The sequence below is a fragment of the Carcharodon carcharias genome, assembly GCF_017639515.1.
Source record: "Carcharodon carcharias isolate sCarCar2 chromosome 29 unlocalized genomic scaffold, sCarCar2.pri SUPER_29_unloc_2, whole genome shotgun sequence".
NCBI classification, from domain to species: Eukaryota; Metazoa; Chordata; class Chondrichthyes; order Lamniformes; family Lamnidae; genus Carcharodon; species Carcharodon carcharias.
In genome coordinates this window covers 3,597,004-3,609,805 of record NW_024470665.1, presented here as the reverse complement: position 1 = coordinate 3,609,805, position 12,802 = coordinate 3,597,004, and the positions used below count along the sequence as shown (strand labels likewise).

Sequence of the window (12,802 nt, the reverse complement as noted above, 5' to 3'; positions counted from 1 at the left end):
TTCCTCCCCTCGGCCATTGTACTTAGGAACAGGGGGAGGCCCATTCAGTCCCTCTAGCCTGTTACCAAGGAACCGGAGGAGGCCATTCAACCCCTCGAGCCTGTTACACAGGAACAGGAGGCCCATTCAGCCCCCTCGAGCCTGTTACTCAGGAACAGGAAAAGGCCCATTCAGACCCTCGAGCCTGTTACACAGGAACAGGAGGATGTCCATTTAGCACCCTCAAGTCTGTTATACAGGAGCAAGTGGAGTCCCATTCAGCTCCCTCGAGGCTGTTGCACTAGAACAGGAAAAGGCCCATTCAGCCTCCTGGAGCCGGCTAGACAGGAACAGGAGGAGGCCCATTCAGAACCTCGAGACTGTTACACAGGGGAAGAAGGAGGCCATTCAGCCGGCTCGAGCCTGTTACACGGGAGCCAGATACGGCCATTCAGCCCGCTCAAGCTTGTAACTCAGGAACAGGAGGAGGCCCATTCAGCCCCTCGAGCCTGTTACACAGGAACAGGAGGAGGCCATTCAGCTCTTTCAAGCCTGTTACTAAGGATCAGGAGGAGGCCATTCAGCCCCTCGACCCTGTTACACAGGAACAGGAGGAGGCCCATTCAGCCCCTCGAGCCAGTTACACAGGAACAGGAGGAGGTCCAATCACTCTATGGAACCAGTTACACAGGAACAGGAGGAGCCCATTCAGCCCCCTTGAGCCTGTTACACAGGAACAGGAGGAGGCCCATTCAGCCCCTCGAGCCAGTTACACAGGAACAGGAGGAGGCCCATTCAGCCCCCTTGAGCCTGTTACACAGGAACAGGAGGAGGCCCATTCAGCCCCTCGAGCCTGTTACACAGGAACAGGAGGAGGTCCAATCACTCTATGGAACCAGTTACACAGGAACAGGAGGAGCCCATTCAGCCCCCTTGAGCCTGTTACACAGGAACAGGAGGAGGCCCATTCAGCCCCTCGAGCCCTGTTACACAGGAACAGGAGGAGGCCCATTCAGCCCCTCGATCCTGCTATACAGGACGAGGAAAAGGCCCATTTATCTCCCTCGAGCCTGTTACACAGGAACAGGAGGAGGCCCATTCAGCCCCCTCGAGCCTGTTACACAGGAACAGGAGGAGGCCCATTCAGCCCCCTCGAGCCTGTTACACAGGAACAGGAGGAGGCCCATTCAGCCCCCTCGAGCCTGTTACACAGGAACAGGAGGAGGCCCATTCAGCCCCCTCGAGCCTGTTACACAGGAACAGGAGGAGGCCCATTCAGCCCCTCGAGCCTGTTACACAGGAACAGGAGGAGGCCCATTCAGCCCCTCGAGCCTGTTCTTCCAATTCTATCAGACCTTTTCTGATCAGTATCATAACTCCATCTCCCCACCTCGAGTTCCCTGACCCTTAACCCACCCCCACCCCCCCATCCCCGCCGACCCAACAATAACCTATCAGTCTCAATTTTGGAATTTTATTTCAATCAGCCTCATGATGTCACATGGACGAGGCTCATCTGCAGAAGGAGATATTCATCTTGGAAGGGGCACAGTGTAGAATCACCTGGATGATACCTGATCTCCAAGGGTTAAAGACGAGGATAGATCAGACACAGGCCTGGGCGGCAGCGTTGTGGTTTAGAAAGTTAATGTCAGATTTTATCACAGTTTTGACAGCATTAATGAGAACAGATAGGGGTGGATCGAGGGAAACTATTTCAGCTGGTCGGGGTGAGTCTGGGACTCAAGGGCAGAGTCTAGAGCTGAGAGCGAGACCTCTCAGGAGCCAAATTGGGAAATACTCCCACACACCGAGTTGGCAATAAATTTGGAACTCCCTCTGCACCTCCCCCCCACCAACCCTCCCCCACCTGATCTCAACTGGTACCAGGTCATGTGTTAATATTAAATCGGTGATGGATGGGTCTGCGATCAGCTTTCCCACAGCGAGGGAGCTTGGCCTGTGCATCTTCCAGAGGGTTTGACACCGGATCCTTTGTTCACTTTGAGGCTGAGATGAACCCAGTGGACCTCCAGCCTCCCAGCGTAAAAAGGCAGCTCGATCGCGTGTGACCCACGTCAACCTTCGGCGGGCCAACGCGCCGGGCTGTGAGGGCAAGCTGAGCGCCTTGGCCGGCGCACGTTCGACCCTGAGGTTGCGGAGTTGGACCCGGGCATCGCTGGGCCACAGGCGGGAGCCTGCCGGGACTCGGCGGGGATGGGGTGGGTGTCGGGAATCGGAGCAGGTCGGACTACGTGAAAGAGCGGGAAAATGGCGAAGGGTTTCGGGAGGCGTCCTGATTAAAGATGGAATCGCCTCAAAGACGGGAGGGAGGACATCCTGAGACTGAAGAGGCCGGGCTGAGGGCTAAGGGGGGGTGGATTTAAGGGGTGGCAAAGGCTGTAAGAGTCTAGGGGTGTGTGTGTGTGTGTGTGCGTGTGTGTGTGTGTGTGTGTGTGTGTGTGTGTATGTGTGCAGACCCCCTCCTTCTGGCCGCAGCTGTGAAGTGGCAGATTGTATGAATGCAGCGATCGCGCAAGCTCGTAGCAAAGGTAGAGGGGCAAAAAGGCTTCAGGGAGATCTCAGTAACGCCTGTGGAGTGAAACAGGGTTAACGCTTCAGGCCGGTGATCACTCAAAAAGCAGTGATTTTAAAGGGAGGTTTTCTTTTTCAATCTTTCATAGGATGTGGGCCTCGCTGGCCGGGCCCAGCGTTTATTGCCCATCCCTAATTGCCCCTTGAGATGGTGGTGGGTGAGCTGCCTTCTTGAGCCGCTGCAGTCCCTGTGATGTAGGTACACCCACAGCGCTGTTAGGGAGGGAGTTCTAGAGTTGCCTTCTTGAGCCGCTGCAGACCCTGTGGTGTAGGTACATCCACAGCGCTGTTAGGGAGGGAGTTCTAGAGTTGCCTTCTTGAGCCACTGCAGACCCTGTGATGTAGGTACACCCACAGTGCTGTTAGGGAGGGAGTTCTAGAGTTGCCTTCTTGAGCCACTGCAGACCCTGTGATGTAGGTACACCCACAGTGCTGTTAGGGAGGGAGTTCTAGAGTTGCCTTCTTGAGCCACTGCAGACCCTGTGATGTAGGTACACCCACAGTGCTGTTAGGGAGGGAGTTCTAGAGTTGCCTTCTTGAGCCACTGCAGACCCTGTGGTGTAGGTCCATCCACAGCGCTGTTAGGGAGGGAGTTCTAGAGTTGCCTTCTTGAGCCGCTGCAGACCCTGTGGTGTAGGTACATCCACAGTGCTGTTAGGGAGGGAGTTCTAGAGTTGCCTTCTTGAGCCGCTGCAGACCTGTGAGGTGTAGGTACACCCACAGTGCTGTTAGGGAGGGAGTTCCAGGATTTTGACCCAGCGGCAGTGAAGGAACGGCCGATATATTCCCAAGTCAGGATGGTGAGTGACTTGGAGGGGAACTTCCAGGTGGTGGTGTTCCCCATGTGTCTGCTGCCCTTGTCCTTCTAGGTGGTGGAAGTCACGGGTTTGGAAGGTCTAAGGAGCCTTGGTGAGTTCCTGCAGTGCATCTTGTAGACGGTACACACGCTGCTGCTACTGTGGGTCGGTGGTGGAGGGAGTGAATGTTTGTGGATGTACCAATCAAGCGGGGCTGCTTTGTCCTGGACGGTTTCGAGCTTCTTGAGTGTTGTGGCAGCTGCACTCACCCAGGCAAGTGGGGAGTATTCCATCACACTCCTGACTTGTGTCTTGTGGACTGGTTTTGGGGAGTCAGGAGGTGAGTTGCTCACCACACTGTATTTACATGTAAATTTGGGTATGGAGTTAAGTATGCGTTGTAAGAAACAGGCTGGTCTACACAAAAGACCGGGAGATTCCAGTAAATCTACAGTATAACGTGGATAAACGTGAAGTTATACACTTTGGTGTGAAAAACAGAAAGGCAGAGTATTATTTAGATGGTGATATATTGGGAAATGTGGATATACGAAGGGATCTGGTGTCCTTGTACACTTGTTTGTCCCTACAACCACACCAACCCCCTCCACTTCTCTCTCTCTCTCTCCCTCCCCGCCCACCACCCCCACACACACACACACACACCTTAAACCAGCTTATATTTCAACTCTTTCTTGGACTCACTCAAGTTCTGTCGAAGGGTCATGAGGACTCGAAACGTCAACTCTTTTCTTCTCCGCCGATGCTGCCAGACCTGCTGAGTTTTTCCAGGTAATTCTGTTTTTGTTTTGAATGAAAGTAAACAGACAGGTGCAGCAAGTAATTCGGAAGGCTAGTGGTATGTTGGCCTTCATTGCAAGAGGATTTGAGTTCAGAAGGAGGGATGTCTTACTGCAGTTATACAAGGCCTTGGTGAGACCACACCTGGAGTATTGCACGCAGTTTAGGTCTTCCTACCTAAGAAAGAGTCTACTTGCCATAGAGGGAGTGCAACGAAGGTTCACCAGGCTGATACTGGGGATGACAGGACTGTTGTATGAGGAGAGATTGGTTCAACTAGGCCTGTATTCACTAGAGTTTAGAAGGATGAGAGGGGATCTGATTAAAACGTATAAAATTCTAACAGGGCCAGACAGATTGGATACAGGGGGGATGTTTCCCCTGGTCGGGGGAGTCTAGAACCAGGGGCCACAGTCTCAGGATACAGGGCAGGCCATTTAGGACTGAGATGAGGAGAATTTTCTTCACCCAGAGGGTGGTCAACCTGTGGAATTCTCTCCCACAGAGTCTGTGGAGGCCGGGTCACTGAGTGTATTCAGGAAAAAAACTGATAAATTTTTGAATATCAGGGGCATCAAGAGGTATGGAGAGAAATCAGGAATATGGCGTTGAGATAGAGGATCAGCCATGATCGTATTGAATAGTGGGGCGGTCTCGAAGGGCTGGATGGCCTACTGCTCCTCCTCGTTACCATGTTTCTATGTTTACAAGGCTAGTAACCTGCCCTCTCTGAAAAAAAAACCCCTGTCAAGAGGAAAAGGGGAAAATCACCAGGAGAGACATTGAAAAGCAAGTTTCCAATCGGCGAGCTACAGACTGAACTCACTGGGAGACCATCGCGTGTCACTAACAAAGGACTGCAAGGAATTTGGGAAGACTTCAATCAAAGTCAACCCTTCTAATCCAGTATTCCAGATTGGTGCTATCAAACTGTTTTACCTCACCCTTAAAATCCATGTTTTCTATGTCCTGTGTGTTTGTGTTTGCGTGTGTGTGTGTGTGTGTGTAGGGGTTTAAGAAGGGGTACAGTTTAAGATATTGAGTTTAAAGTTCGCAGTCCATATTTCTTTCCTTGGCCAATGGTTAAAGGCAGTTTGTTCAATAAACAGTTATTTACTTGTTCAGTTTACAAACCTGCTGCTCGTATTCTGTTAACCTAAATGAAACAGTTAGGTAGAATCGGGGGGCAATCTGGTTGAATTTTGCACATATATCTTGGCTCGGTAAAGCAGTGGGGCTCGATATTACAGCGCACGATCCCCACTGACCTGTGACAAGTGTCAGGAAGGCAGTGATTTGCTTTAGTGTGAATGGGATGGTTTTCTGAACCAGAGATCAGGGCCACATTAGATTTAGTGACGAATAATGAGCCAGATTTAGTCAACAGCCCAATGGCGAGTGAACCTGGATCAAACAGCCAATCAAAACATGGTGGAGTTCAACATAGAGTTTGAAAGGGGAAAACAAGAGAGAGTTACTCAGGTTCTTGAGTTAGCTGAGGCTGACTTCAGTGGGGAGGGACAGAGTGAACTGGGCAAGCGAAATGACTGACGATTAGCAGTGAAGAACTCAACTCGTCGCTTGGCAGTGCGGAACTTGAGCATGGCTGATAAAAGGAGACATGTCGAAGCTTTTCCCCTTGCACTCGCCAGGACACTTCACAGGAAATACCAACATAAGGGGTAAAAAACAACAATTTATACTGCGTGTGAAGAGAGTGCTGACTGGTTGGCAAGTGCACTCTGGTTGGCCGAGGCATTGTCATGGACCATGCAGCAGTGATGGTGGCTGACAGTTAACTGCCAATCATTGTTTGACCCTGATGGGTCAAGGCATTCTTGCGTTGAATTCAACGTTAGGCAGAAGCAGTTTTTACACCTAAGGGGCAAGAACGCTATTACCAAGGAAGAACAGCCATGGATGACTAAGACAATAGTGGCATTGTCACTGGACTAACAACCCAGAAACCTAGGGTAATGCTCTGGGGGCTGCTTTGTCCTGGACGGTGTCGAGCTTCTTGAGTGTTGTGGGAGCTGCGCTCATCCAGGCAAGTGGGGAGTGTCCCATCACACTCCTGACTTGTGCCTTGTAGATGGTGGACAGGATTTGGGGGGAGTCAGGAGGTGAATCACTCGCCGCAGGATTCCCAGCCTCTGACCTGCTCTTGTAGCCACAGTATTTATAAGGCTGGTCCAGTTCAGTTTCTGATTCCAGCTGCCATGGGGGGTGGTGGGGTGGGGTGGGTGGTTGGGATTTGAACCCAGGTCCCCCCAGACCATTAGCTTTGGTTTCTGGACTACTCGTCAAGTGGCAGTACTACTACATCACCGTCCCCAACGCAAACCCAGTCAGGACCCACCAGCGATCATGGGGCTACCTCTGGGTGTTATTGACGTGGATTTCCAGAAGACATTTGGTGAAGTCCCCCCCCCCCCCCGCCCCCCCCAGAGGAGACGGCTGGTTGTCGGGGAAGCTCGCGGGGTCAAAGGTGAGCTGTTGACCAGGTGAGGACATGGCCTGAAGGGCAGGGGACCGGGATGTACAGGCAACAGGCAGGCGCTCTCATTGGCAGAGCGTGACTGGCAGAGTCCGGCGGGGGTAGGTGACGGGTCCAAAAAACCTTTCACTGCGCCCGTTCGTGGTTGAGCTCCTGGCACAGCAAGTCGCAGACTCAAATAGGCCGATGGCACAGGGCTAGGCCCTTTGTAAACAATATAGAAGGAAGTGAAATATTACAAAGAGGTATTGATAGATCCTGTGAATAGAAATATTGTGGCAAATGGATCTCTGTGTCGCCAAATGTGAGGTCATTGGCATTAGGCAAATAAAGGAGAGAACAGGGGAATTCCAAAATGGTGCAAAGTTCGGGACTGTGGAGGTTGAAAGAGATTTACTTGGCATGGATCATTAAAATGCAGCCAACAGGAAGAGGGAATTATCTAAAAGGTTGATGGAATAGCTAGAGGACTGGAATGCCAGAGTTTCAACGTCCTCCTTCAGCCGCACAAAGCCCTGGTTAGGCCGCACCTGGAGTCACTGTGAATTGGTTCTGGGCCCTCCACGCACCTCAGGGAAGGTCGGCTGATCTTGGAGAGAGAGAGAGAGAGAGAGAGAGAGAGTGAGTGCGGCCTCGTCGATTCACCAGAACAAGACCGGGACTCCGAGGGTTAAAACCACGAGGAGGGGCAGAACGTGCAAACTAGGATCGTATCCCCCGAAATTTGGAAGGCCCATTGAGTGATTGGGTCACAGTTTCAATGATATTGATGAGAACAGATTGGTGTCGAGAGAGAGGAGATATTTCAGCTGGTTAGGGAGTGCAGGACTAGGAATCAGAGTCTAAAAATGAACACGTGTACATACAAATATATCAATTAGCTGTGGGAATAGACCACTCAGCCCTTCAAGCCTGCTCCACCAAGCAATAAGATCTTGGCTTATCTAATTTTAACCTCAACTTCACACACTCCGGCCTACCCCTGGTAACCTTTCACTCCCTCGTTTATCAAGAATCTATTTGCCTCCGCCTTAAAGATATTCGAGCACTCACCCTCAGCCACCTTTTGAGGAGGAGAATTCCTCAAAATTCCTCCCCATCTCGGCCTTAAATGGGTGGTCCCTTATTTTTATACAGCCCTCTAGTTCTAGATTCTTCCACGAGGGGAAGCGTCCTTCCCCACACCCGCCCTGACCAGCCCCCTCAGGATCGTACAGGTTTCAGTCAAGCTGCCTCTTACTCTCCTAAACTCCAGCGGATACAAGTCAAACCTGTTCAGCCTTTTCTCATAAGACAACCCACCCATTCCAGGTATTAGTCTGGTAAACCTTCTCTGAACTGCTTCCAACGCATTTACATTCCTCCTTAAATAAGGAGGCCAATACTGTACGCAATACTCCAGATGTGATCTCACCAGCCCCCTGTATAACTGAAGCGTAACCTCCCTACTTTTATATTCAATCCCCCTCACAGTAAATGATAACATTCTATTCGCTTCCCGAATTACCTGCTGTACCTGCACACTAACCTTTTGGGATTCATGCGTTAGGACACCCAGATCCCTCTGCACCTCAGAGCTCTGCAATCTCTCACCGTTTAGATAATAAGCTACTTTTTTATTACTCCTGTCAAAATGGACACATTTCACCTTCCCCCAAAGTGAGAGGGTGGACTTTCAGGAGTGAAATGAGGAAAGACTCCGACACACAAAGTGGACGGGGGGGTGGGGGGTGAAATCCGGAACTCTCTTCTGCAACTGACGCCAGATCGAATCGTTCATTTGAAATCTGAGATTGAGAGATCTTTTTTTTTTCACCCAAAGGTATTAAGGGGTGTGGGGCAAAGGCAAGAATATGGAGTGAAGCCGCAGATTCACCCTGATCTCATTGAATGGCATTACAGGTTTGAGGGGTTGAATGGCCTCCTCTTATTCCAATTTTCTTATATTCACCTCAGTCCAGAAGATGAAGGGGTGACCTAATCGAGGCGGTTTAAGATGATTCAAGGACTCGATGGGGTCGATAGAGAGAAACTATTTCCTCTGGTCCGGTGTGGGGGGTGGGGGGGTGGGGTGGGGTCCAGAACAAGGGGTCAGAATCTTAAAATTGCAGCCAGGCCGTTCAGGGGGTGATGTCAGGAAGCACTTCTTCACACAAAGTGGGGGGGGGTGGAAATCTGGAACTCTCTCCCCTCCCAGAAAAAGCTGTCGAGACTGGGAGGGGTCACTTGGAAAAATTTCAAAACTGAGATTGAGAGATTTTTGTTGGGTCGGGGGTGGTTAAGGGTGACGGAACCGAGGTGGGTGGATGGGGTTAAGACACAGATCAGGCATGATCTGGTCAAACGATAGGATGGTTTTGAGGGGCTGAATGGCCTCCTGCTGTTCCTAATTGTACTGGATGGTTGGTGATGGCAAGTGGGGTGGGGGGCAGGGGACAGGGGGGTTAGTTGAGTGAACAATGCTTTCACAGCTTGTTTATAAATATTTACTACAAATGGTCCTGTGGAAAATATGAGCCTCTAAGACCACAGTAACGTGACTGTGGTTAACCTGTTAATCTGATTTACTTTAAGCGTATCTCGTCTGTGCATTGGTGAAAGCAATAGCTCTGAGAAATATTTAAATCAGTAACTTCCTCCTCCTACTTCCCCACCTCCTCACTTTGGCAGTTCACTCACAGCTAAAGTCTAACTGCCGACCAAGGTTTGGACCTACCAAGTGGACCCGCAAACCCCTGCGGCTTTATATAACCCCCAACCCCCGCCTCCCCTCCCTGAGTCGAGGGTGCAGGGGGATGTTTCTGACTCTCTCTCTGCTGGCCGGTGAAGACAGCCTCGTTGCTCTGCTCCCAGGGTAGGTCATGAATCTGCAGCGTCGTGCCAGATAGAGTGAATAAGGTGAAAGTGTATCCAGTGGCTGGAGCGTCGGTAACCAGAGGGACACAGGTTGGAGAGAATGGGGGAAAAGGACCCAGAGGGGGAGGGTGGGCGGGGGGGGGGAATGAGGAGGATTTTTTTTTGACACACAGCGAGTTGCTGTGATCTGGGAGGTGCTGCCTGAAAGGGGGGGTGGAAGCAGATTCAAGGGGGAATTGGAGAAATACTCAGAGGGGAATAATTTACGGGGCGGTGGGGGGAAAGGGCGCAGGGAGAGAGCGGGGGCTAATTGGATGGGCCTTTCAAAGAGACAGCACAGGAACGATGGGCCGAATGGCCTCCTTTCACGCGTTCGGTCATTCTGCGGCTTTCGGAGAGGTGACACTTTCACTATACTGTCACTCTGCCAGTGAACCTCTTCACTCGGTCGCTCGCTGGATCGCTCTCTGCCTCATTTGCTCTCTCTGCATCTCTGTCTCTACCTCTGGTACTGTGACAGCCCGTCTCCAGCACTCTCTTTCTGCCCGCTATCCCATTCCCTGTCCTCTCCAGGGCATCGGCAGTGGCAAACCCTAGCCGATGCTCCAACGCAGGCGGTTCACTAAGGTCAGTAAGGAAGGAGCGCTGCACTCTCAGAGGGTCAGTACTGAGGGAGTGCTGCACTCTCAGAGGGTCAGTACTGAGGGAGTGCTGCACTGTCGGAGGGTCAGTACTGAGGGAGTGCTGCACTGTCAGAGGGTCAGTACTGAGGGAGTGCTGCACTCTCAGAGGGTCAGTACTGAGGGAGTGCTGCACTGTTGGAGGGTCAGTACTGAGGGAGTGCTGCACTGTCAGAGGGTCAGTACTGAGGGAGTGCTGCACTGTTGGAGGGTCAGTACTGAGGGAGTGCTGCACTGTCAGAGGGTCAGTACTGAGGGAGTGCTGCACTATCAGAGGGTCAGTACTGAGGGAGTGCTGCACTGTCGGAGGGTCAGTACTGAGGGAATGCTGCACTGTCAGAGGGTCAGTACTGAGGGAGTGCTGCACTGTCAGAGGGTCGGTACTGAGGGAGTGCTGCACTGTCAGAGGGTCGGTACTGAGGGAGTGCTGCACTGTCAGAGGGTCGGTACTGAGGGAGTGCTGCACTGTCGGAGGGTCGGTACTGAGGGTGTGCCGCACTGTCGGAGGGTCAGTACTGAGGGAGTGCTGCACTGTCGGAGGGTCAGTACTGAGGGAGTGATGCACTGTCAGAGGGTCAGTACCGAGGGAGTGTTGCACTGTCAGAGGGTCAGTACTGAGGGAGTGTTGCACTATCGGAGGGTCAGTACTGAGGGAGTGCTGCACTGTTGGAGGGTCAGTACTGAGGGAGTGCTGCACTGTCGGAGGGTCAGTACTGAGGGAGAGCTGCACTGTCGGAGGGTCTGTCTGTTGGAGCACCGATTCAGGTTTTTGTTCCCATTGGAACAGTTTCGCCAGTGGATCTAGAGGCCTGTGTGCGGCAGAAACCGAGCTCGTTGCAAGAGCCTGTTCACCATGGAGAAGCTGTGAGGCAGACATACCCTCTCCGAGGTGGCTGCGAGTCTGACTGGGACCCCCGCAGCCCCGACGCAAAAGGGGCGATCGGCCCCGAGCGGGGCAATAACCGGGGTTGGGCCGGCTCCAAGGGGGGACAACACCGGCAAGCGGGAGGGGGTCAGTAGCGGGGAGCGAGACCCCACCCTCCTGCAGGTCAATACCCACAGACGCTGAGCGACCCCCGCGGTGGGACTTTGACCTCGGCTGGTTAGCAGGTGTGCTCGATCGAGGGTCTGGGGGGGTGGCGGGTGGGGGTGGGGGATGGAGGGTCCAGGAGCGGGTTGGGGTTGGGGGATGGAGGGTTTGGTGTGGGGGTGGGGGTGGGGGTGGGGGATGGAGGTTCCGGGAGGGGGGTTGGGGGTGTGGGTTGGGGGTTGGGGTTGGGTGTGGGTGTTGGGGTGGAGGGTTTGGGGTGGGTGTGGGTGTTGGGGTGGAGGGTTTGGGTTGGGGGTGTGGGTTGGGTGTTGGGGTTGGGGGTGGGTGTTGGGGTGGAGGGTTTGGGGTGGGGGTTGGGGGTGGGGGTGGAGGGTTTGTGTTGGGGGTGTGGGTTGGGGGTTGGGGTTGGGGGTGGGTGTTGGGGTGGAGGGTTTGGGGTGGGTGTGGGTGTTGGGGTGGAGGGTTTGGGGTGGGGGTGGGGGTGGGGGTGGAGGGTTTGTGTTGGGGGTGTGGGTTGGGGGTTGGGGTTGGGGGTGGGTGTTGGGGTGGAGGGTTTGGGGTGGGTGTGGGTGTTGGGGTGGAGGGTTTGGGGTGGGGGTGGGGGTGGGCGTGGAGGGTTTGGGTTGGGGGTGTGGGTTGGGGGTTGGGGTTGGGGGTGGGTGTTGGGGTGGAGGGTTTGGGGTGGGGGGTTGGGGTTGGGGGTGGAAGATTTGGGTTGGGGGTGTGGGTGGGGGTTGGGGGTGGGGGTGGAGGGTTTGTGTTGGGGGTGTGGGTTGGGGGTTGGGGTTGGGGGGTGGGTGTTGGGGTGGAGGGTTTGGGGTGGGTGTGGGTGTTGGGGTGGAGGGTTTGGGGTGGGGGTGGGGGTGGGGGTGGAGGGTTTGGGTTGGGGGTGTGGGTGGGGGTTGGGGGTGGGTGTTGGGGTGGAGGGTTTGGGGTGGGGGTGGGGGGTGGGGGTGGAGGGTTTGGGTTGGGGGTGTGGGTGGGGGTTGGGGTGGGTGTTGGGGTGGAGGGTTTGGGGTGGGGGTTGGGGGTGGGGGTGGAGGGTTTGGGTGGGGGTGTGGGTTGGGGTTGGGGGTGGGTGTTGGGGTGGAGGGTTTGGGGTTGGTGTGGGTGTTGGGGTGGAGGGTTTGGGGTGGAGGTTGACGGTGGGGGTGGAGGGTTTGTGTTGGGGGTGTGGGTTGGGGGTTGGGGTTGGGGATGGGTGTTGGGGTGGAGGGTTTGGGGTTGGTGTGGGTGTTGGGGTGGAGGGTTTGGGGTGGGGGTGGGGGTGGGCGTGGAGGGTTTGGGTTGGGGGTGTGGGTTGGGGGTTGGGGTTGGGGGTGGGTGTTGGGGTGGAGGGTTTGGGGTGGGGGTTGGGGGTGGGGGTGGAGGGTTTGGGTTGGGGGTGTGGGGTGGGGGTTGGGGGTGGGTGTTGGGGTGGAGGGTTTGGGGTGGGGGGTGGGGGGTGGGGGGGGAGGGTTTGGTTGGGGGTTGGGGTTGGGGGTGGGTGTTGGGGTGGAGCGTTTGGGGTGGGGGTGGGGGTGGGGGTGGAGGGTTTGTGTTGGGG

General features: G+C 54.2%; 2 protein-coding genes across 5 annotated transcripts in view; one reads left to right on the top strand and one right to left on the bottom strand.

Annotated features, from left to right (window-relative positions):
- LOC121274034 (scavenger receptor cysteine-rich type 1 protein M130-like) overlaps positions 1-12,802 on the bottom strand; it is a 743,215-nt gene that overhangs the window by 459,390 nt on the left and 271,023 nt on the right. The gene's annotated exons all lie outside the window — the stretch shown is intronic.
- The window catches only part of LOC121274032 (B-cell receptor CD22-like), a 94,917-nt gene continuing 91,449 nt past the window's right edge, over positions 9,335-12,802 (top strand). For all 4 annotated transcript variants that reach the window (XM_041181165.1, XM_041181164.1, XM_041181163.1 and 1 more), the window contains exon 1: positions 9,335-9,523. The gene's annotated coding sequence lies outside the window, so the exon portion shown is untranslated. The remainder of the gene's footprint in view (positions 9,524-12,802) is intronic.